This window comes from Hippoglossus hippoglossus, chromosome 12 (genome assembly GCF_009819705.1).
Source record: "Hippoglossus hippoglossus isolate fHipHip1 chromosome 12, fHipHip1.pri, whole genome shotgun sequence".
Classification (NCBI taxonomy): Eukaryota; Metazoa; Chordata; class Actinopteri; order Pleuronectiformes; family Pleuronectidae; genus Hippoglossus; species Hippoglossus hippoglossus.
Window position 1 is genome coordinate 11,730,284 of NC_047162.1, and position 26,300 is coordinate 11,756,583.

At 44.7% G+C, this 26,300-nt stretch overlaps 1 protein-coding gene across 4 annotated transcripts in view; it reads left to right on the forward strand.

The window, feature by feature from the left end:
• Positions 1 to 26,300, forward strand: part of unc5c (unc-5 netrin receptor C) — a 118,930-nt gene that overhangs the window by 39,120 nt on the left and 53,510 nt on the right. The window lies entirely within an intron of this gene.

Genomic DNA, 26,300 nt, shown 5'->3' on the forward strand with positions numbered 1-26,300 from the left:
CAGCGGAGCAGGAAATGCACCTGATTAATTGTTGAATCCGCTCATACACTCAGAAAGCAGGTTTGACCAACAGTTGACTACCTGTGCTGATTATTGATCACACTCGGATGTTCAAACTGTGAAGCTGTACAAAGACCCAGTGGTAATAAACCCCTTCTTGGTCTCGTTCTCATTTCCTGTGGTGTTTCCTGCTCCTTCCCCGCTGCCTTAGTCTTGGACGGCGAAGCAGAAGCTTGGATTTGATGCAGCGGTCTTTAACTTTGCCCTGCAGCCCTTCTTTCCTCCTCCATCCTGGACTGATGTCTCAGGGGCACCTCATCTCCTGTATCTCCCGCTCCTTCATCAACCCTGCCTTCACCTCCACCCCTTACGGCCGCTGCAGTCAGCCGGGCTAATGGAGCCACTTACTGCCCCTTTAAATCTTAACGGCGCTGGTTAACCCTTTATTGATGTTCCGAGACCCCTCTGCTGCCCACAGGCTGGCTGGACTGTAAATCTACTACCTGGGCTTGATCAGCTGCTCACAGGGAGGCTTTGACTGAAGGCAGGCCTGGTCATTAGACAAAAAGAAAAAAGAAAAACTAAGCGTAACCATTTGTCAAAAACTGAACACTGATGTGTTTTTCCCCTCTGCGAGCCCTTTGTTCTGGTTTAAGGCCGCTGCCGTCTGATGTCTGCTGCCACTCGAGATGGGACATACTGAACATTTTGCGGTTTGCCACTTTACACAATGACATGAAAGTTAAAACGAGGAAAAGTAGTTGACTCCACTGGTGATCCCTTATATCTGCATCTAATTTGTTTTAGCTCGAGGCTCCTTTTTTGTTATTTTTTGTTGCTTTTTGTGAGCACGCTTTCCGTGACAAGCCACAGCTGAATTCAACCCTCGAGTGTCTGCGTCAAAAGCATCAGTCTCAGTGGCGATGGGGTAATCTGATCGCAAAGCTAAGAGACATACACATTAGCTGTAATCTTATGAGGCCCATTCACTGCAATATGAGTGAGAATTAAATGGGCAAAAATGAGAAAAGAGGGAGGAAAGTGTGTACGAGCAGCAGTTGCGAGTGAACAATGACAGGCATCTAGATCACACGTCTCGGATCATTTCCTCTTCCATATTGGAGTTTATGGTTTGTAGATTCTACCGCAGTAAAAAAAAAAACGTATTTTCTGCGGCAGATGTTAGCTTTTGATTGATTTCCTCTTTGCGATGGAGCATCTCGCAGATGCTCGCTCTGTGTTCCTGACTGTTTGCAATCCAGAGATGGACTAAAGCCTTAAAACCATCAGTAGATCCCCCCTGAGGCGCATAGAGCTTTATGTAGTCTGAAGTGCTTGTCCAAATATCTAATAACCCATCTTTGGTCTTTAGGCTACATCCCACCTTCATCCTACTCATATCTCCTTTCCCCCCCTGAGGCCTTGAATCAGAGAAAATGTGGTTACCCAAAGGAAAATATGCAGGGTCACATGCAATCTCGCAGCTGAACCACCTCCATTGGTATTCATGTACCCCTGCAAGTATATCTACACGACAGGTGGCCCCAACTGTGGCCCAATAAACTCTGCAAGACTGCTTGTCTTCCCCTTCCCGCCCCCCCCCGAAAGGCTCCCGCCTCCACTCCAAAGGCCGGCCGTATCCTTTTACCTCGGGCGAAGTTGGTCCGATGGTCTGGGACATGTTAGCCAGCTGCCAAATGAAAGGGGATAAATCACGCAAATGAAAACAAATAGAACCAGGTCCGCTCGACTCTAATTAAAGCCGGTCCCTCTGCTCTGTAAACTCTGCTGTGCTCGACATAGTTGATGGTGCTCCCGGAAACATGTGTTCCTCCCGAATTCCTCCATCTCTGAAACAGAGCCATGTGTGGGTGCACAGGGGGGCGGGGGGGGGGCTGGTACCGGCACTCGCACATTATTTAATCTCTTCAAACGTTGTGTTGTGTAGAATCGTTCCTCCCAATATGCTGCCAAAATCCTCCATTTATGTCATTTTAATCATGTTAAAAAGAATACGAATTATAATAATGTGTTGTTTTGATGCACCGCAGTTTGTTTGGTAAAATTATATTTGTCCTAATTTATATTTCTCTCCCTTTTTTTCTCTCCCTCGCCGTTCTCACGTGTTCCTGCGCCTGGCGACTCCACTTCATTTAGGTAAGCGTATTCTAAAATTTCTGCCACGTTATCACTCGTCCGTACGGTTCCAGTCATCTGCATCTGCGGAGTTCACGAGTGTGAATGTTACACGCATGCACCAGAAGCCATCACTTTGGTGGCTGAGCTTACGTAACTGGAAAGCCCAGACTAATGAGCACTGGCTGGCTACTAACTTAATGTAGGGATTGGCCTACATGAGCCTGCCCCTGCATGGCATGTATCACTCTGAGTCACTGGCACTTTCTCATTTATATTTCAATGTCTGCGTCGGGGACAATTTCATCTGTAATAGGTCTATTCAGCGAGATGGAATGTGTGTGTGTGTGTGTGAGTATGTGTGTGTGTGCGTGCACGCGCTCGCTTCATCATAAATCAAAGGCTACATTTGAAGGAGGAAAAGATCGACTTCTTTATCGCGAGTGAGTCAACCTAACCTGCAGCGCGCCGAGTAAGTGAAAGACAAAACAAATTGCCACTCTCCATAATCCTTGCAATCACAGGGCTCGGAGGTTCCTCTCCAGTTTGTTGTAAAGGCTGAGAGTAGCTCAGCTGTCGTACGGTGGGAGGCAGAAGTGTGTCCTCCAGCAACGAGCGTTTCCGCTCTGCCAGAATGTATCTGTGCGCTGCCGCTCGGGGGAGAACAGGAAGACTCACTGACCCATGGACCAGTTCAATTAGCATTCGCCACCGACACCTGCTCTCACCAGCAGCAGCGCGCAGTTCTAGTCTGAGTGTGTGTGTGTGTGTGTGTGTGTGTGTGTGTGTGTGTGTGTGTGTGTGTGTGTGTGTGTGTGTGTGTGTGTGTGTGTGTGTGTGTGTGTGTGTGTGTGTGTGTGTGTGTAGCGCTGGTATTACTGCACATCTCCATTAAATATTAAAACATAAGGCTGGGAGTGCACTGGGTGAGACCTCCTGTTCCCCTCTCTCATCAAAAATAAAAGGACAGCAACTGTAAAGTATTTGGAAGATGGAAAAAAGGGAGAGGGGAGCCGAGAAAGGGTTTTTATAACGGCTAGAGCAAAACAGCAGGGGGAACAAGCGGCAAAAACACAAGCATAAGAGTGAATAATTAGAAAAGAGGATTAAAAGAATTATTTTGAAAAACTGATTAAAATAAGGCTGTATGCTCCAAGTCACAATATGTGGTTTTTAAAAAATCGGAGCCTTGGACTCTCGTAACACCTGCTGACAAACCGGGTCCGTTTCAAGTGGAGCTACTGAAGAAGAAGAAGAAGAAGGAAAGATAGATGGAGTGTAGTGAAACGGGGTCAAAGGTCAGAAAGTGGAGCCACCCAGCTCGTAATGGCTTTAACCTCTGACTCCCAGCCGTGTCCTGAGTCATCTCTTAATGCGGTGTGACTGACAGCTCAGCGGCGCTTCACATTCTTACGTCTGCGTCTCCAGCGAACCGAAAGTGCAACTCGGATTTTGTGTGAATGTAAACAGATTTGAGCAATGAGTGGATGGATTGATGAGTTTTATCAGCCAGCTGCAATCTTACTTTTAATTTTTTTTCCATTTTGCATTGTGCCTTTCGTTTTTTCTCCCATTCTTATAATTTAAATGCATTGTCATCAGGATGCAAAATGCTGATTTCCAGGAAGCCCCAAACTGAAGCTTTGCCATTCGTGCATCCTTGCAGCCAACAGTCCCTCGGCTTTCTGTCAGATGGAACTGGGGACTTCAAATGTGACTAATTGTTATCTATTTGTTTGTTAATGCTCCTCTTGTTTGGCTTTGTTGGGAACAGATGTGCCTGATGAGCTTTGTCAAGTGGCGGAGATATGCAGTGGGACGAGCCTAATCAGTAGCGCAATTAGAAGTTGTGGAGTGCGTCATCTGCGTGTGCTGAGGAGGGAAATAAAGTTGTTGTTGTTTTTCATTCACGATGCATGTTGCAGGAGCGCGGCCCCTTCTCACAGTTGGTAGAACTGAAGAGGCAGCGGAGACGTGCACCGTGTGCCCGGTTCAGACAGGGTGAGGAAGACGGAGAGGTGAGATGTGGGAAATGAGGATGGATGTGTTGTTGGAGGATGAAGGCTGGTGACATATTCCCTGACCTCTTATCTGACCCCTGCGTGGTGATGCCTGAAGTGTTCTTTGAAGGCCGCGACCCCAGAACTCGGTGATGGATGCCTCAGGCATGGCTTGTGAATACCTACTGGGCCTAGTTGGAGTTGAAGGAAAAGGTCTAACGTTCACTGTATTACACACAAAATCCAATTTGAAAGCTCCAGATTTATTTATTTGACTGGAAATGTTGTTAAATTAGACTTTGTAGGTGAAGTAATAACATAACCCCTCGAATTAGCTTCACAAGACTTTTCTTTAACTGTTAATTGGGTGACTCCACATTAGCCTTCCAGCTAATTATTTTTATTCTGAATGTGTTCTGAATAAATACAAACCTCCTCTACAAAAAGATGCTTTTCGTGTTCCCAGCGGATGAAACCATGCAGTGGGCTCTGGCGGCAGTTTTCATGCGTGTGTGTTTTAACTCCTGTCCAGCAGATGACACGGATATTTCTCTCTGAGCGCGTGGTTGGCCCTGGCCCTCGGGACGCTGCGGTGTCGCGTCAGGTCCTGGACAGCACCTGAAATGCGCAGGGTCTCCGGGTTACGTCAGGAGCTTGGCAGCAAAGGACGCAAGCTCCTCTGTCGCTGCTGCAGCGCCGAGACGTGTTACATTTTGTGATCTCGCACAGGAGACACATCGGGCCTCAGATCATCCAGATTAACGCATATAGAATTTGTCAAATACATTACCCGAGAGGCATTATTTTTCTATCAATGGGATGATGATTATCACCAAGAGATGCACGTCCTTGGCTCGGCTCATTCCCCTAGCGAATTTATAATGCTTGGGCCTATTCTTGAAAGGAGTAAACAATGCTATACTGCTTCTGTGTGGTTAGATGAATGCTAATTTGCCTTTTTAAGTTGCTCTCCTTACAGATGTATTTGGGAAAATGGATTTATATGGATTTGTTTGGCACTGTGTATTTCCTGGGAATCCTTTCTTTATCTTGCCTCCTCCTCCACCTTGTCTCTCTTTATGGCTTATGTATTGTCACAGCAACCTTTCATTAATGCTTTCTTATCCCCTATTAAGCTCTGAGAAATACTCTTTACTGCTTACAAAGGGAGATTTACACCTCTGTGTACCGGCTTTTCTTCACTGTACATGCTTTGCTTGGCTTTGCTTTGCTTTGCCTCAGTTTGTGGACAAGAACCTTTCTTTTGTTCCGCCTCCTTCTCAAGATTTCGGGCAAATTTTCCTTTCATCGCAAAAGTAATTCCCAGTGAAGAATTTCTCTTTTCATTGCTGCCACTCCATCACACATTGAGTATGTGAGATTGTACAGGCTGTTACCGTGGGCTTTTCTTAAGAAGTGAATGCACTTGCGTTATTTTTTAGTGAGAATAACGAAAAGGTGAAGGACCCAGAACGATAAATTATTTTCTATACTCTTTTGGCACTCACATTATTGTGACGCGTCCACACAGAGCTATAATACAGGCTTTAAATATAGCTTTTTCCATATGTAAGGACAGAGTGCATGGTATTCGTCCTCCTTCACTGATTAGAGTAACCCTAACTGAACCTCAGCGAAGACCGAAAACCAGATTCTTCCGATGAAGCACAAAATCTCTGCAGTTCTCTCTGGAAAGGCCACGCATCTAAATTGCATTTTTACCGCACAACACATCAGAGCTCGACACACTTCACACCACCACCATGCTCTGAATGCTTAAGGACTCCTCTGCTCTCTGTGATGGCGGTGTTGACGTGTGTGCACATCTGTGTGCAGTCGTAGCCCTGAAGATGTGTGTGTGTGTGCGTGTGTTTGTTTGCATGTCTGTATAATGTGAAGAGCTCTCCACGTGGAGTGTGCTATTATGAGTATGTCCCCAGCAATGTGTAGGAGACAATGGCAGCAGACAGAGGCTAATGTACAGTCCTATAAACAGTAATGGATCCTGTGGGTATACAGAGCTGAGATGAAACTCGCGGGCCGCTCTCATGGTATATTGCCTTTAATATGGCGCTGTTGACACACTGCACAGCACATGATGGGCAAGAATGTTTAGAGGAACAGCAGGAAGATGACATGACTATATTAAAAAGGCATTAGGAAAATATGACCCAGGCGCTGAGTGAGGCTCAGCGCTGAGCCGCAGTCGCCTTGTCAGTACATGGAAGATCATTTTAGGAGTTTAATAGTTTTAGATTATTTCAGCATGAAGCAGATAGGATGTGATGCGATGCTGATTGTATCTCTGTCTTCCCTCCAGAGCTGTGTCATCAATCTGAGCGTACATGCTTTATTCATCCTATTATCAACACATTGATAGACAAATAGACACAATACAAAACCTCAGGGAAATGTGTTTTTTTTTTTTTTTTAATGTGATTCATGGAGGCTTTTCATAGTCCCGGTTATTACGCCAAAAAAAGTTATGATAATGTTTAGCGGAGTCAGGGACATTGGTGCTCGCATCCCCAGAAACGCCATTAATCATTCTGTCGAGGGAGGGCTGGAGAGGAGGGCGGTTCAGAGGGGGGTCTGTGTAGGGGGCAGTGACAGTTTGGCAAGGTGATGTGAGCTGAACTACTAGCCTGTGGAGAAGTCCCCCCCCCCCCCCCCCCCCCCTCCCATAACACACCAACTCCCCTCAGTAGGTAACAGTCTGTTTCTCTCTGTCACCTTCTTCCCTCTTACCAGTCGTGTTTTCATCCCCTCTATTAAGGCACCGTGTTCACCCCCTGGTGTGTATCTTCTGTCACTCACACAGCCGAGTGTTGGGCTGCACATGACATGTGGAGATAGGATGTATTGAATTTTGAAGTGGAACTGTGTTTGTATGTGTGTAACAAATGCCATGTGGGCACCAGTGTGTAGATAAATTTACTCATATCACAGTTTTCAATCAAAGTCTATAAAGTAACAATACAACCAATCAGCCCCGCAGCACAGTGTCTTTGAATGGTCGTAATTTAAATAAGTAATTTTAAAGCAGATTTTGTATGAAGATGGGTCTCCACTTCCTCCCACTATCCAGAAATGAAGCCAAACTGTCCCAGATTCAAACACTGCCATCTGGCGCATTTGGAGCCAGACTCTAAGGGGCAGCATTCGGGGGTGAAGTCGCTGGAGCGAGATCCTGAGCTTGGCCAATTGTGAGTCAGTCTCAGTGTACAATCGTTACACATTTTTATAGCATCAAATTAGAAATTTAAACCAAACTCAAAGCCGTAAAAATTAACAATCGAACATGCATCAATGTGATAAGAACTACCATAAGAATCATTTATTAAACGTGCAAATTTGAATTTGTTGGTCCATGTCCCAAACACTAACATGGAGAAGACAGAATTTATGATTTACTGAAGCCAGCCACCAGGGGGCGATCAATATGCTTTGGCTTCACTTTTGGGAGCAGTCATGTCATCAAACAAGACAATATCAACTCTGTGAGACTCCAATTACTTGTCCTTTTAGCTAAATACCAGCATGTTCACAGTGAAAATGCTAACAAGTGTAGCAGATAATTTCGTGTGCTAGCATACTAACATTCGCTAATCAGCAATAACCGAAAGAACAGTTTAGGCTGATAGGTTTTAATGTATATAGTTCATACATCAAAGTGATGGACAAACTGCTGATGGTGGCAGCTGAGGAATCAGGTGATCGCCGAGGCCAGAGTTCATCTTAAGAGAGACAGAGATGCCTAAACATCAGGACACAGTAGGTATTAAGGTATTGGAATTCACTGTTCATGAATGTAGCCAATAGTTGGTGAGATATTTGAGTCTGGACCAAAGTAGTGCAACCACTGACAGAGCCACACTGTCATAGAGCCACACTGGTAATGTTAATACAAAAGTTTAAGTTGTATAGAAAAAGGTAAATATGGTCTTGAACCTGATTTTAGTACAAATCATCCAGAGTTTGATGTCTCTTATGTGCATGTGACTCTGCTGTGCAGGCTTGGCATTTAACTTCCAGCAATTTGAGAGTTTCTTGCTTTCCTGTGATTAGTGACTAATTCGATCTGACAGTAAATGTCACTGTAGCCGCTCGTCAATGCAGCCGTCGAGTGAAAACCTTTCATGTTTTTAAATTCAGTTCGAGGATTACATGCTCTTTAATGGGATGAGTAAGATGTCCTCACCCCTGATTCACAAATCCATTTCAGAACCAATTAGATAAACTGAAATTTAAAAAAAACAACTTAGTCACCAAACTAAAAACGACTTGAAATGTGCGGCTTGTGTCTTACATGATGGGCTGTCATGTAATTACCTCTAAGTTTTGACAGCTGAAAACAAAGAGAAAACGTATTTTTGAACGGATTCCTTTCTTTCGGTCAGGAAATGGGCCAGGAATAAAAATATAAAAAACGGTATGTTCTGTGGAATCCTGATATGAACCGTAAACAGCAGTGGTCACTTCTTTTAACACAACCGCAGGGATAATGTTTTTTTTAAGGAAAACATTCTTTGGTAGATTTTCAAACGTTCTTTAAGGTTCATCCCTGTGTGTGTGTGTGTGTGTGTGTGTGTGTGTGTGTGTGTGTGTGTGTGTGTGTGTGTGTGTGTGTGTGTGTGTGTGTGTGTGTGTGTGTGTGTGTGTGTGTGTGTCTGTGTGTCTGTGTGTGTTACTCTTTGATCTGTCAGCTTGATTACCATGTGAAGCTTCTGCCGATGTATCGTGCGTCTGCATTAGTGCGAGCCATTGAATGCGTGCTCCTTGGTGGGCATGCATGTGCAGTATGCATGTGTGTTAGCGTGCAATTTTTTACTTTTTGTCCGAGGGCCATGTCTACAGGGGCGTGTAACAGTGACATCAAGGGCTGGCCATAGATGGGGCACCCCAGGGAGTTGCATCAGCTGCCAGACACGCCACTTTCTGATGTGATTGTCATGTCCAATTTCACCTCTGAGTCTCGTTTTTTTTTCACGGAATCTAAAAAATCGAAAACCCCCATTATGTGATACGGTAAAGTCATATGTGAAAAATCCAAAGCTTTTAAAAAAAATTCTCTATCACCGCTCCTCTCTCCCGGACTTTTTTCTCGTTCTGCTCTACCAGTGAGGCTTCTGTGTCAGTCGTGTTTTAAACACCTGCTTTGAAAACAGAGATCAGTCGTGTGGAAAAGCCCAACAGAAGCCTTCAAGGGCTGTGGATCAGAGGCAAAGTCAAATATTTGGATATGGAGCAGTGGGGAGGTGCACAGAAGAATTTTTTTTCCTTCTTCGTCTTCATTCCTTCCCCCCCTAGATGAGGATTTCTGCAGCTGTCAAAATGCATCTTAGGGTTTTGGCGAATGAGTCCAGGCAGTCGACAGGATGAAATACATATACACCAAAGAGGCCAATTGCAATATCCCTCGGTCGGTCCATGCAGTTCACCATTGTGGTCCTAAAGGGAAATATCACTGAATTTTAAACTTCAGCTTCTGTAAATCCCACTGAATGTTAAGTCTGTATCATTTGCGCTGTAGAGAAGACGGACCGTTACAACAATGTATTGTACAGCAACGTAGAAAACAAATTGGATAAAATACCTAATGTAAAACAAACCAGGAAAGTAGAGAGCACTGACGATGCCTTAAAAATATCTATATCTATATTAATGACAATAATACCAGTATATTTTGAGCACAGATTCACTCTCAAATAGGGCTGCGTGATACGGCCCAAATTTATATTAATTACATTTTCATATTAGTCAATATTGATAATTATCACAATAAATGTCACATTATTATTATTATTATTATTTGAAGTCAGATTTTTGCTCCTGAGTGAAGGTTGTGGTTTAATATCTTATTTATGGGCAGAGAATTACATTTTATAAATCCGTGGTAGATCAATGTGTTTACCTCCTCACTATCAATATACATTGCTAAAAATGATATTGTGCTCATTATTATTGTTTACTTACCCAGCTTTACCTTGAAGTGTTCTAAACGTTAGACTTGAAGAGGAGTCATTTTGTAGAGTTCTTGATATTTCACCTTTTTACCTTTTCTCTGAATTTTAGTTAGATAATAACACAATAAGCTCTGGGTTCTTTCAGGGAAAGTGAAGAGGAGAGTTTTCATGAATCCACCTGAGGGCTTGGTAGCTGTTTCTTTCTCTTGGAGAGGAATAACAGGAGTGTCTTCAATGTAAGGCGGCACCTTTATTGACTGGTGAGAGTGAGGAACCTTGTTAGGTTGGTGTATCGGCAGCAGCAATGAAGGATGAGAGATGTCTGACGAATGGGGTGAAGACAGAAACTTTAGGTAGCGACTCGAAAAAAAGTTGATCGCAGCCAAGAAGTTGGACATGATCTCTCTTATCAGTTTCACAGACGTCTTCAGCGCAGGTTTCGAAAAGTCTTTCTAAACAATGAAATTGCATTATGGGTGAACTCGATGACTAACTGTGGAGCCATTTTCAAGTGTACTGCCAGCAGGATGGGTTGCGTCAGGATTTACAAAATTGCTTTACCTTACAAAATGTATTTTTCTTTTTAGAAATCCCTGAACTTGACAAGACTGAGGCTTTGCCAGAAGAGCACTTTCAGGAATAGCTGCACAGATATGCCGGGAAAAAGGACGTGAGGGCAGCTTGAAAAAGGGCACATGGCAAAATCTTCTCTCTCATTATCATATGTTAAAAGCTGACAAATAGAAGTTATGAAAGAGAACAATCTGCATTGCTACACCCAATGGTGGAACTTTATTTCAGCGGCTTGTATCTGCAATGAGGTTCAGTATGAAACCAGGATAATTGGCTGAGTTTCTTTATGTCTGTTGCCTACTGTCATCTCCCTGCTCTAGTATTTTAGATATCTGCCAGTGGGGAGTGTCAAAAAGATATATGCTCTGTAGATGAGAGGAGGCAGCCTCCACTTTTTTCGACTGTGGAGCTCTCGCGATCCGTTGCTATTTATCTGCATTTCCCTGTGGGTGACAGGGAATGTGGCTGGGCTGGGCTCTGGCTGTGCTCCGTCCTTGGAAGTGGGTGAGCAGCGGACAGGCTGGGAGTCAGACAGATGCCCTCAGCTTACCACAGATCATTAATGCATGAGGGAGATGGAGATGGGCAGTATCCTGTTCCACTGGAGAAAAGGTCACAGCCAGTGGAGACTGCAGAGGAGAGGCAACATGAGTGGAGAGTGATGGGAGATGCAAAGGATACGTAGGATAACTAGAGAGGGAGGATAGAAAACTGGACTAGGGAGGAATCGTGAAGTGTGCTGATGGCGTGTCTTTGCACACTTGGGTGCATGTGTGTATTTGAACGCATGCTTCAGCATCGGACGTGAGTGGAGGAGATGGGAGGCAGCAGCACATTTGATCTCCCTTTTGAATCAATAACTCCATTTACGTGGTCTGCAGGAAACCAAGCTAATGATATACTTTATTCTAAACAAGACAGTTTTTAATTAGGCTACTATATATTAACAATGTTCCATAAAAATCTTCCTTGATATTTCCATAAAAGGTTTGTTGCTTCTTTACATATCTGTTGTGTGTTTTGTTTATCATGGTAGGTGTTGTCATGCACATTTTGCACATTGCTTTGAACAATTCTTTTTATAGCTGCACAACACATGAGAGTAAATTCCAGTGAAGCATGCACAGAGGTGCTGCCCCCGGGAAAAGCACCATCATGAACACGCAGGATGTTTTTACTTGAGAGTTCCCTTAAATGACAAAACAACTGAAGAGATGCAGAGTTTCATCTCTTCCCAGAGGATAAAGGAGTCTACATGTGTTAAATGTCATTAAGGCTTTGGTTAAAAAAAATAAAAAATCTACTCCAGCGTTTTAGTTCAGTTCTAGTTCAGTTCAGTGAACTTCCCAAAGTTGCGATAAATGCAAGAGACTGAGCTGGGGACATACTTGATGCAGTAAGGACTCCTGGCTTTGCTTCAAAAACAGCAGATCCTACACATCCCATAATGCAACACAAGGGTGTCTTTGGTTTGACCCTCCGTTCGGCTACTTCCACATTATTACATTTTCGTTTGAAAACGGATCAACTCGGCTATGGATACACCTGGCGTTCCACGTAACTCCAGAGTTAAAGAGCCGCTAGAACGAGAGAGGTTTAAAAATGGACCTGTTTTAGTTTGAAAACTCTGGCACAGGATTCTATTCTGGAAACTGAGCTACTTGGAAACGATGACGTAGACGCTGCTGATTGGGTCTTTGTGGTCATGATTAGTCTCGGCTACCAGTGTAAAAGGCAACATGGATGATCAATTACAAGCACTACTGACCCTGTTGTCTTTGCTAACAGCTGTTGTGCAGTTGAATTCTTTATTTTAAAATGATAAAACTGCTTACAGGGACAGAAGCTATTGTTCTAGCAGGTCCTGTGTCCAGCCGCACACACGCTTTCCTTCCTACACCAGCAGACTCATGCCCAGTGTGCGTTGAGTGGTCACGTGATATACATTATGGAACTTGGGTGGACAGAGATCGTTTTACTTTGAAAACGTAGTATGGCTGTAGCCTGAGAATTTGATGTCTGAGTTTAAGTTGATTTACCTGGAGGATATTACAAAAGACATGATGTAACCTTGTTGCTGTCTGTGTACTTCTCTCTGCTCAAATTAAATTGACTTTAACATTCAAAATTGGTGAAGTGCCCCTTTAACGTTTGGGCGTCGCAGTCCCTGTAAACAGATTTCTTAGCTTTCCTCCACCTCTCTCCTCCTCCATCTTGCGCTCCCCAGGAGGACGACAGTGATGAACAATTTTGTGATTGCAAACTGTTCCACACAATACACACAATATCCATTATTAAATTTCTCCAATTTCCCTCCCCCTTCTCATTTAATTTTGTGGGAGCTGAGCGTTTTAAGCCGATGGTACGAATTTGTCTTGTAGGTGTGCACATTCCATATGAGACCCTGGAATCCGCTCTACTCAAGCGTGGCTGTGTAAATGGCTGTTGTGGCTGGAGGTTGGCATGTTGTGGCTGGCTGTGCCTGTCTCTGCTCAGCCTGCCCCTGTGTGACCATGGGGGGTCATGGCTTGCTTCTCTGTTGTTGGACGGTAGAGGTAACGGGTGTGAGCGCGCAGAGGGACAGGGAGGTGTGCGGAGGGGGGCGCATACTTGCCCCTCGTTGCCCCCTTCATTATATGTGGTTGACCTATTTCGGCAGTGAGCAGCAGAAAACTGGGAGGGGTACAGGGCAAAATCACAGGCTGACAGAGGTCCCCTGGTGAGTGGAGCTGGGTGTGTGATTCCCTAATGCAGTCTCTCTCACACACAAACACACACACACACTCACACACTCACACACTCTGCCCTCCATCCCACCGAGTATCTTTTCCTCTTAACACATCCATTAACAGGTGTGAGATGGTTTGTGTGTTTCTCTGTCTATTTGGTGTCTGACCGTTAATCAATACGGCAACACTGCAGACACCATATATTTTGTAATACGTTCTCTTGTGATACACTGGCACCGTCAATGTCGTACTTCCTCTATTAGTATTGCTTTATATTTCATCGGTTAGTACGGTTGCCTCACAGTAAAATGTTTTGGGTTCAAACTGTGATGATGGTTTACTTGCCACTTTAAATCGCCTGTAGGTGTGAATATAAGCGTGAATGGTTGTTTGTGTCTATGTGTCAGCCATGTGATAGACGGGCCCCCCGTCCAGGGCGTACCCCGCCTCTCACCCAGTGTCCTCTGGGACCGGCTGCAGCCTTTGTGCGACCCCCAAAAAAAGATAAGCGTTAAAGCTAATGGTTGGATGGATGGATTGTGAAACAAATGAGCATGTGTTTCCCATAACTGCCACGTATATACAGATGGATGACAATGGAAGGAGTTATAGTGGAGAGATGTAGGGTCACCACAGCATATAAGAAGAGTTTCAACAGCCTCCTTCCAAAAGGTGATCACTCTTTGGGGCTTTATATAGAAATGGAGAGGTCTTCAAGGCCATTATGCTATGCTTGTATACATACAGCCCATTCACATACTGATAATCAGCCATTGGGGGTTCTATTTCTTGCCTAAGGCCACTTGGACATGCGGGTTGGAGTGGTTGGGAAATATGCAAACGCCGCAAAGAGAGGCCCCTGCTGAACGGGAGTTCGAACCTAACGACCCGTTCTACCCCCTGAGCCATAGCCTTCCCAATTATGACATGGTTAGGGATGCATGGGACCACATATGAAGAATGGCCTCATCTTGTCCGGATTTGTGTGGCAAGACAAAGCTCCCAAACACAAAAACAAAAGTCTGTACCTTAGGCGAGTTTCCATCCTGTATTTTTTTTTTTCCGCCCCTCTCTCTGTTGCACTTACTTGTAAGAGTATACTATTGTTTCCAACTGGTCCTTTGTTGTTTTTGAATGCTTTTGTGGCTTGTTTAAACCAGTATAAAAACAATATGGGCGGCAGAATCTGTCCATAAGTGGTCACTCCAGATATATATGTGAGATGCACTCTGGCTGCAGCTATGAACTGCCTCAGCCGCCGAGAGGAACAGTCCGGATATATCTGATGCTCTGATAGTGCTGTCTGAGCGGGGGTCACAGTGACAATATCAGTGCTGCTGTGTAGACATGCCTTATGTCCACTTTCATCAGTGTTTATTACACCATAAAGAGGCAGCACAGTTACTGCACGTAACAACAGCACCGCTCTGTTGTGGAAGCTCCACTCCCATCAATACAACCACTGTATGAGCCAGAGGCAAAAAAAAGGGCTGTGATATCAAGGAGCAGTGGCTATTTGGTTTAGCAAGGACGCAGTTGATCATCCAAGCTGGTAATGATATGTTGACCTTCTGTATAAGAGCCAATGTGCCCATCCAAAGCGTAATAGCAGCCATGTTATTACTGATACTACAACGGAGAGGAATTGTGTGAAATAGGCTGAGAACAGCTTTCTTCTTATTCCTGTTGAGGTCGGTACAAGAATGGGTGATACTTTGCTAAAACTGCCTCAATGATACAGTGTGAGGTGCTGGACTTGTAATTATTTGACAGGTATATATTTATGTGCAGTGCTCATTCTTAACCTGCCTGTTTTGAATGGGCTATTTGTTTGGCATGTGGTGATGCTGGTTGCAGATTTCTTTCAGAAACTCTAAAAGTTAGCAAGTAAAGACCAACTGCTATGTTACAACACTACTATGTTTTTGTTTGAAAACGCATCAACTCTGCTACAAGTACGCCATGGTGTCCACACTACTGCTGAGTTTTAGAGCTGCTAAAGTGGAGAAGTTTCGAAACGCTGCTCGTCGCGTTTTAGTTTGAAAACTCCAGGCCTGCATTTCAGTCTGAACGGGAAGAAACTGTGATGTTTGGAAACGATCGTGATCTCGGTCACGATGTAGCCTTCGCTAATTCATCAGGCTCCATATCACATGACCCCCTTTTGGAAGAAAACAAATCAGCCTCGGCAACCAGTGTAGAACGCAACGTGGATGATTAATTAAAAATTCTGCATTTTACAACTGCTTACATGCTTAGGAGACAAGGTGTTGTTCGAGCAATCCGTAACAATTACCGTGTCCAGCGGGAAGCGCATGCCTTCCTCTTTATAATGCTTCAGGCATGCCTAGTGTACATGAGCGGTTCTGGAGACAGACCAGACATATAATATGGGAATGAACCAAGTGCATGCAAACTCGTGTCCCTTCCTCCAAATTCTGAGTTAGCAGGTCGGGTGTTGATGCACCTCAAAACAACAAAGCCAAGACCTTACTGCGATTGTACATGCACCTACTGTAGCCTATGTTTGTCAACCAACATGTTGCTACTCTCCTTGAATGCTGAAAAAAAAACACCTCTTCATTTCATGCATGAGCCCAGCAAGCATCCTGGCCATCTCTGAATAAACATGCAGGAAGGAACAGCAGTGAGATGCAGTGGTATCGAGACACTTCTACTCCCAAAAACTACTGTGTGGTAGCCATGACATGTTGTTAGTAAGTATTTCACAGGATGAAGGCCCAGCAAGACGAATGTTTATGATTCATGAATGTTCTCAGAAATGCAGATTCGGTGCGAGGAGCGGCATAAATTATTGTTTTAATTCACAGGAAATTATGGCTGCTGCTAAACCAGCTCAGCCTGACGCATGTGTGCGAGTGTGATAACTCTCTGCTGAGATGAAGGCCAGCAGCATGAATTCCTAATAATGTGCATGCCAAAGTGCACAGAAACCCATAGAATTGAGTTTATAGGAAAAGGAAGGTACCTGTTGAGACGTGCAGCTTGCGTAGTAATATACGGATAGTGCATCAATGCAATCAGCAATGAGTCTTGTTGATAGGTACCTTTTCCATTGAAAGGTAATGTAGTATTTAGTAACTTGTTGCTGTGTTTTCTTATTTGTCATTGTGTTTTGCGCTTCAGGGCCACCGTAGTAATAGGATGACAGCAGTCACCATTAGAAGCAACAATCCGGTTTGTGGGAGGACAATAAAAATGGCAGTATTAGTAAATTAACAGGGAAAGAGCATCTGATTATATGGTGGCAGCTGCCAGTGTCTGCTGAGCAGTCTGTCAGAGAGACGGTCACTGATCAGCCGGTCAGGGCGGTTTTGACAGCGAGCCTTTTTTCCATTAACACCAGCGAGCTTCATCTGTGTTTACGCTACAGCCTCCTCAACAGAAATCATCCCCATCCTGTTTTTTTTGCTTCTCTCCAGAGCCCCATCCAACGCTCTCCACAGTGAGTAAAGAATTAGCATGTTGTACAACAGAGCGCTTGTGTAACAGTATTAAGATTTTAACGGCATTACAGCCATATCTAACACTCGAGCTGCTGGGCTCAAAGCAGCATAATAAATTGCTGGAAAAGTGGATAGAGTTTGTGTTTTGTGTGGATTTGTATGTTGGCGTTGCCATGTGTGTGCGTGCATGGGGATGTGTGGTTGTGTGTGTGTGTGTGTGTTTCTGTGTGTGTGTGTGTCATAACCCTGAGGGCCACATATAGAACCATGTCTATTAGCTGGCTATTGCGGCTGTGGTCTTGTTTTTATTATCAGCATCATAACGGTTCTGTGTGTGTGTGTGTGTGTGCCCTTTATAATATCACCTCCTGCTCTCCCTCCACTGATCCCGGGGCTAAGATTTATGATTCTGCATTACATCTGCCTTGTCACATTAATTCAGCCATCACACACGGACACATGTACACACACACACGCAAACACATACCTCACCCCCCAACACACACACACACCATGGTTACACCATCACAGCCAGCATTAGGACATAAAGCCACATTTGGTGTATTATGGCGAACAGTAAAACGCCACTGGAGAGAACATTTAAAGAGGAAGGAGAACTTTCTAAATCACAGGCTTCTCCTGGTTTCTCACCTTGCAATTTGATTGATGAGATGACAAAAAATGAGATTTAAGAGATTTAGAAAACGATACATGGTGGAATGGAGGGTAGATTTGTGTGTGTGTGTGTGTGTGTGCGTGTGCGTGTGCGCGTGCGCGTGCGTGTGCGCGTCTCAGGGGAATACGCGGGCGGCCAGATTCAGTGACAGACATGGAGAATAGACTGTGCTCTGGGGACTGTGTCTCACACATTCTGACACACTCCCAGTTTGCAGTGTCCTTCAGATAAAGTGCTGCCAGGGATTTTTGTGCGAGCAGAGTTGGACATCTGAGTGCTTCAGGATATATATGTGCGAGGTGTGTGCACACGAGTGGGTGGTGGTACATCCCCTCCTGCATAATGTCATTCTTGTTTCGAGAAGTCACCGCGGATGTCTGCGTGACAGACTTTTCTTGCTGTCATTTGCTCTGGGAATCAGCATCATCATAATACATATATATAGTCATATAATATCTTTCCTATCATTGCATTTGGTTATAAAAATGTGTAATTTAATTATGTTTCTGTCTCGCAACTATAACAATTAGATAAAACTGACTATAAAGTTATGTGAAGCTGCAGACTGACCATGGAGGTTAATCTGCAACTCCTTCCACATTGGCCTTTTGAGACTTTTGAGATAAAGTTTGCACAGCAGGTTATTGAGCTTTTGGTATTTCTTGCATAATGCAGCACCGTATAAGGAATCTTGCACATGTTGTACTGTACCTAACACCCATGCAGGCTTGTGTAACGAAGGCTGATCAGATCGGCAGCCTTGGCGACTCTCGCTTCTTTTCGAGGGCTGTATTTTGGCACCGAAAATGAATTAGTTACCATTCATTTTCTTTGATATTTAGCCCTCCTCCAGCTTTCAAAGTGCTCGCAGTGGTGTTGAATGGCATAAGAACTGGTGAGAGACTGATCCCGCTGTCTCTTTCAATCTATTTCTTTGTCTCTTTCAATGCAGACGCTGTAATGTAATAAGGTTTTTCAAAACAGCTCTTGTGCTCGACGCAGGTGTGCTGGTAAACCATTTTGAGCTTTTGTTTCAGCGTATAGTGCTTCTTTTTCCAGTATCTTCTCTGAATATGAATGCAATCGTGTGTTATTGTAAACCAGGCACTTTTTTACAGATACAAGTTGTTTTTCTTAGAGTTTATTCTGTTGGTATAATAGTGATGTAGCTCTGTGTGATTGTAGGTTTTGCACTGTATGTTTTGCACTGCCGTCCTTTGGCCTTTCGCTGATGGCAGAACGGGGCTGCCCGCTGATCTGAGCCAATTAGCCAAAGTGGAGGCATTGCATCAAGCTAGTGGGCACAGTGAGGGGTCAGAGCGCCACGTCTCCGCTGACAAGGGCCGCTCCACTCCAGGGCCCAGCGGGCGGTGTGGCGTTCGGTGATGGCCCCGTCTGGCTCTGGGCACCCAGGGGTGTGACATGTGACAAGTGAGCGGGCACGGCGGCTTGTGCTAAAAGCACCAGTCGTTATGGAAGCAAGTGAAGTCAAGCACGGGGCTTCGTGGGAGCAATGGCAGCCTTAAAAAACGTATTTAAGTGTTTGTGCATCAATGAATGTGTATGTCCGGCCGGCGGTGGGTGGGCGGGGCGCCACCGGAGCGTGACACATATTCATATTGACACCTGTCATTGAGGCTGTGAAGCAGAAAGACTGCAAACGTTAAAGCTGCGTGAAGTTAATCAGGGTTTGCACTGTGTGTGTTAAAAGCCTTGTTGTATCTCTTTGGAAGGTGTTGCTTGGCGCCCCCCCCCCCGCCACAACCCCCCCGTCCCTCTTTACACCATTGTCTCTTCTGCAGACTCTACTCCGAGAGCGATGTCTGCGCCGCCCTGCACCGTAAATTAGTCCCGGGTGGTGACACGGTGCTTGCTGGGTAATTTGGACAATGGGGCGTTTGACAGCTCACCCATCACAGCTACAGCACTCCAGGGAGCCACTACTCCTCCTGAGCTTTTCTCTCTCTCTCTCTCTCTCTCTCTCTCTCTCTCCTTGCGCTCCCCTCTCCTCTCTGGGTGCCGAAGGAGTGACTCTCTAAGTAGCAGCATCATTCTCCAATCAACCACCAAAATGGCTTTTCATCCAGGAGGGAGCAAATGGGGGTGTATGGGGAGGTGACGGGAGGGGAGACGATGATGGGAATATACAGTAGAAAGGGAATGTTGGAAAACCGGATGGAAAACTGCCGGAGAGTGAGGAAGAAAAAAAAGGAGACAAAGAGATTGTGATGTGTGAGAAAAGAGTGAGAAAAATAGATCAAATATTTCCTTTGGTTTTGCATTAAAAAGCTTTCAATTAATGGCCGATTTACCAATATACACCTACACACACACAAACAGTGTAAAGGGACAAAAGTTAAATAGTGTAAAACACACAAATGCAGATGATAAATACTTGTTTGTGCATCAATGCAATGTGACCTTAGCTCTGATATGAAAGGTTTACATTTGTCCTACAGTATATATTGACCTTTCTATACCAGATACTCCTTTGTACTGTTTCAATGGCAACATGGGTCTCTTTTCTGAACTGTTTATGTTCACTCCCACAATCTTAAATCGAATAAAAAAGATCCGGTTGGGTATTTTGGGGGTGAAAATAGGTAAGAAATAAAAATAATGAGCCTTAACATCCATGGTGCTTCGACCTTGTCTTTTCCTGGCACTGTGATGCGGCGGGACAGACAGTGGCCAAGGCCTAGCATGACCACCAGCTGCCTCCTGCCAGCGTCCAGCCAGAGAGGGCTGAGTGAAGGTCAGGCATAAGGAACATGTAAACACCCCCAGTGAGAAAGACATGGCCGTGCGTGCAATGACGGGGAGAGACAGAAACACGTCCGTGCACTGGAATTGATTACACAACTTAATGACTGCTTTTACTAAGTACGTTGTCGGGGTTGTATTGGATTCTCCTCTTTTCCGTCCACTTAATAAACTAAGAGGGAGATAGCGCAGGTGACAGGGAAACACGGGGCACTTTGTATCACGTGCAACGTCCATTTCTCAGTAGAGGGAGTTTAAATGCTTATCTGCAGACCCACTCTTCAGGTCTGCAACTGCCTGTTTGCACTTTACTTCGCGGGGCTAAATCAATTTGTGCAGATAAATCTTTTCCAATTACATCACATTCTCTGGTTAAGATAAGACCAGTGAATTGGACCTTTCTATAATGGCCTGATTTAATTATTCATTCGGTTTATTTGATGGCTTTAGCGTGTGCGTGAGGTCTCTCCTGGTCGTGGGGATTCTGCCCTGCGATGGAATGACTGAGCTGTTGACTTGTAACTTGAGGGAGTGTCAGCTTGTTTTTCTTGATTTCTCCCCCCCCCCCCCCCCCCCCCCTGCTAAGGTGATGTGATGTGATGTGTGATGTTACAGGATTCCCTCGAGATGAAATATGAGTTTGCTTTGGCACACCCCGGCAGCGATGCTCAGATAGAACGGGGCAAAGGAGGGGTCACTGGCCCCTAACCGTAATCAATAAGTACCTGCTGCAGCCAAGTGTTAGATAGGACCCTGCAGAGAACGTGTGCAGACGCATTAGTGTGTATAAAGCACTCTGCTGGAAAGAAACATTAGATCGGAAGAAAGCCTGTGCTCATTTTGTCTGTTTCTCGTGGAGCTTCTAAGGGATTTTGCTTTTAAAACAACAGCCATACATATTGATTTAAGCCACGGGGATGTATGGGTCTTCTACTTAATCCAATACTAACAAGTATTGACTGGTGAAAGTCGTTACCATTGATTTATGTTCACTCAATATAATGGGTAGGTGTGCTCAAAGCTCATTTATTGGTAGGTCTGATTGACAGTCTATTTATCCTGCTTCAATTGACATGACAGCTGAGTGTTTTTTTTATTCTGCTTGACCACTCAGCTGCAAACCACCTCTTGTCCTTCCCCAGAGCGGCGCGGCGAAAAAAAACATTCCCCCCAGTAAAACTCCCCTGTCCTCTTAACTATTTAACCGAACCACTTACCAGTTTTTTTCGTCCCCATGCTGGAGCGGGACTGTATATGCAAGAAGGATGAGTGGAGGGAAACGTGAAAGAGAGGGAAGGTGAAGAGGACAAATAAAAGAATAAAACAGGAGTGAAGAGGGAGGAGATTTATGCCGGCGCTCGTCCTTATTCATGCTTGACTCTCCCCTGATGGAAGGGAAACATTGGCCCTGGTGATACAGTGCTTTCACCGGGACAATAAATATGCTTTAGTACAGATAGAATAGAGAGAGCTTATCTTGCACAGTGGTGTCAGTGGCTAGCATTCAAAAGCTGTTATCGTCCGACACTCTCAATATACGATATGAGTCAGACAAGTATCAGGCAGAGGAGTATAACATAGGGAGACAGGTGACGGGTCCACTATAGCATCACATATATATATAGGTTATATAGGACGTATAGTGTTTCATCAGTATATACTGTGAGAATGCATTTCAATATCACATGTAGCCCTCTGTATCCGTTTGGTTTTCTATTAACTTGTGAAGCTTTGATCTTCTTCTTACTTTGGATTAACAATGTGCCTTTTTAAGTGGTTATTATCAGTCTATGGTGTCGATCACAGACTGGGCGTCCCCACCTCCTCCCACCATCCAGAAAGGAAGAAAAGGAAAAATACCCTGGATAAGAACGCTGCCATCTTGTCTGTGCAGTGGCGACTTTGGCTCAACCAATCGTGAGCCAGTCTGAACTGTCAATCATGACGTCTCACACTGTTTTTATAGAATCAAATAACTAATTGAAGCCACATTTGCATATATAAACGTCAGACAAGAACTTCCTCAAATGTCAGATACCATGACGTGTATTTTTACTTTCTAGTTTGGTCACTGTTCCATCCACTAACATGGAGTAGGCAGAGGATAAACCTAGCCAGCCGCCAGGGGACAATCAGGACGCTTTGGCTTTTAACGAGCTGTCATGTCGTCCATCTTTATATACAGTGTAGGGTGTACAGTGTGCTGCAGTGTTCTGTACTGTGTGCCACTGTCAAAGACTAATTCCTGTGTGACCGTGGTGTCCATTGTGTGATTGGTCATGTCAGTCTTATGTTGACAGTGTTGACAGGTTAATGGTGCTGTTCTGAAAGGTTTCCAAGGAAGGTATATAAAATCTTATTTTTGTACGTGTATAGGCTCTCTAAATGCCTGTACTGCACTGTTTTTGTCCAACTCCGACACCAATATCAGCAAAACACACCGTTTACAGTGTCTTTAATAGTGTTGACATGTCTAAAATTACAGAAACAGCTTCTAAAGCAACACAAAATGCTTCATATCTGGATGGTTCTGATAGATTGGATGGATTTGAATGATTTTTTTCCTCCGTGATCTTCATCGTAACACGTGAGCTGGATTCACGTTGTTGTCGGCTAAGTGCGTTTAAAAATCTTCACTCGTGTGCTTTGCCTCTTCTCTTCACTGCAGTCTCCGCGTATAGGACGATTCACAGATATCTTTCTACATCTAGATACCAGCACGTTTCCACAGGATCTTTCATGGAAAATCAACCTTGGCTCCCGGTTGCTGCATATTGTCAACGTGCAGAGAGCACGGAGCATTAATGGTGGGTGGGAATTTGTGAAAAGGTGTGATGGAGGAGCTGCAGTGGCCCAGGACATATCACAGCCCGGCTTGGACGGAGACTCGATGTTTAATGTACTGTGGATGTCAGCACAACAGACCTCATTAATGTGACTAATGAAATGACAGCTCGGTAATGGTGGTGATTGCAGAGTTGAGGAGTGATTTAGGAGGTTTTACTGTAGCTCCCTTCAAGGTGCTTGAACTGCATTTGCCGGATGATTCCGTATGCAGCCGGCCACAGTGCTTATTACCGATGGAAACTATTGACGCAAGCTCATCATTATGCCCTCGTTGTGCATAAGACTCAGTGAGGTGACAACATTAAAGGAAAATGGTGTCAATACAAACTGTCAATATAAGGAGCACTGGAAAGTCAGACTTTGAGTTAATTGAATAGTTAATTGTGATCATGGCGAGCTTTACCCCATACTGACGAGTTGATGTGTGTGTTTGTGTTGTGTGTCTGATGTGGGGGTTGCATGTATTTATGTAACACCAACCGGTTTTTAGCTGATGTTCCTCTTTGTGCGTGTGTGTGTGTGTCTTTTAGGTGTTCTGCACGTCTTATCTCTCACACTGTGCTGTAATGCGTAGCTGTGCCAGTTTCATTAGCTTGGTTTGTCTTTGATTTGCTCGCGTCAAAACATAATCATTCCTTAATATTGCTCTACTCCCACTGCTGCGGGGGTTGACTCGGGCCAAAGAGGGACTGATTGCCAAGACCTTCTCATACCTCTCTTTACTCCCACTTGCCATGCTTGGATTAAGGCCATTATTTCTGATCCCTTCTTTAAATTGCCCTTTTTGTCCCGTACCTGACGATGGCAAATTGCATTCAGTGCTTTTATTATGAGAGCAGCATGCAGCTCATTTATCTGCAAAACTTCTTTTGTTTCAGGATGTGGAACTGATATAAAATTCAACTAATATTCAATTTGAGTCTTAAAATATTCACTAATAAGAGCTACAATATGAATTAAGAAAACTCACCCCAATTACAGAGCAAAATACCATTTGAATAAAAGTGCTGCAAGGACATATTTCATTAAAGTTTAAACACTTAACATGGAGGCAGTTGAGAAATGTTTCTGATTAAAATCGAGCCGCAGAATTGCAAATGCTGATAAAAATCCATATTGCTCATCAAACAGCGGAGGCGGGAAAGTGTTTCATATGCATGAACTCTGCACGTTCCTGCACTTGTTGAGCATTAGGGGGTTTTCGCGACATCGTATCCGTGTTTATCTGCATGATCGCATCATGTTGAACACGGCAATCCCTAAACTGTTTTATCATTTCTCTCATGGCATGTTTTGGGGAGGCGGGGGGGGGAGCCAGGAGAAAAGTAATGTTTCTCTTTGAGCTCCGCGTTGCTCTTGGTATTCTGTTCACCAGGGAGGGAGGTGCTGAGGAGTCGGGGGGGAGGGAGGGTGGCAGCGTGATTGGTAAGAGTCAGGGTCTTTCATTTTGTCATGAGGGTTGTTTTTTTCATTTCTGGTTCTGATTTTTTTTTTTCTCCTTCCACTGGAGGGCTACTTCCATTCACTTGAATGTATTATTTCTCGCGCTGAGGAAGTTGATGAATTCGAATATCTGTGAGCGAGCTTGTGTGCGCCCCCCTGCGCGCATTAATGCTGCCTCCGCGAGTGTGTGTGTGTGTGTGTGTGTGTGTGTGAGAGTGAGCGAGCGAGCGAGCCACGCTTTCATGGCTGTTTCAGATCTCTCCGCCTCACAGTTCGACAGAGCGAGGGAGCCAGGAGGGAGAGAGAGAGGGAGAGAGAGATGGAGAGATAATGGGAATGGAGGGTGAAAGAAGGCTAACACAATCTTTAATGAGTTTCCTTGGCTCTCTTTGCCTGTTTCTGGGTCAGGGTCCCCTGGCTGAGGATGTGGGTGGAGGACTGTGGAGCAGGGAAGAACGAGAGTTAGCCAAGGTCTGCTGAAATAGACTTCGACATTAAAGAGTCATCACCTACATAAAGACATAAAGGATGAAAAAGCTTGACACTGTTTCAAAGTTGTTTTTCTTTCTTGTTTAGACAGCGGCAGATGAAAGTTGATCAGCTAATGATGTTGTTCCAGCTCTTCATCGCACCCACACAAACTATGTAGAGGCGCTTTCTCTTAAAAGTCAGAGGTCACTTGAGGCTTAAATGCGTCTCTTCAATTAGCGGCAAATTAGGAGCCAAGGAAAGAGACGAACAAGTCTGAACTTTTTTACACACACACACACACTCGGCACGACACTTTCACAACACACCACAGACAAACCCCTCCTGGTGAAGGGTGGCTTTTGGTCACTCTCTGATTGGCTCCTGCTGCCCTTTCATTTCCGAGCAATCGGCTCCAATCTGCGGCAGGTATGGAGGGAGCGATAACATTAGAGAGACATCACGGGGAGATATCCGCACAGCCGGGACGTTATTTAGTGCTCCCGAAGCATCCAGGAGGCAACCTCTGTCAGACAACGAGGCTCCGGCGTGTCCACACAGGACAGGGAGGCGGGTAGATGGAAGGACATGGACGAATTACTGATGGGCTGATAAACCCTTTCGTTATCTCAACAGCCCTTCCTTTCCCGCGTCTGTTCTCCTGTGCTGTGTTTCAGCCCCAACTCCATTTCGATGTCTCAATCTCTGTCTGCCGAGCTGAGTTACTTTCGCCGCCTCTCTCTCTCTCTCTCTCTCTCTCTCTCTCTCTCTCTCTCTCTCTCTCTCTCTCTCTCTCTCTCTCTCTCTCCCCCCCTGTTCTTCCTCCGTCTCTCTCCTCTCTCACCTTCTGTTTCCCACCGTATCTCTGTCTCTATTACTCTGCCTTCTTTCTTTCACACTTGTGAATAATTGATGTCTACCGGTTTCGATGGTAAGAATAGAACAGTTCTGGAGGTGACAAATGGGGTGGCGGATAGGCCTCATCCTCCTCTCTTCAAAGAGTTGGAAAGTTAGCCGTGCTTGCTCGTGGGCGTGTATGCCCATGTATTTGTGTGCTTGTGATGTTTTGTGCCACTGTGAGCATTTGTTCATGTTTGCGTGTGTATGTGTGTGTGTGTGTGCGCGCGTACACATGAAGTTTTTTGTGTGTGTGTGATTTAAGACAGGGAGATGAAAGGGAGCTGTAATTACAGGGAAGCGTATCTGTCTACTGCAGAAGTATCCGAGGAATG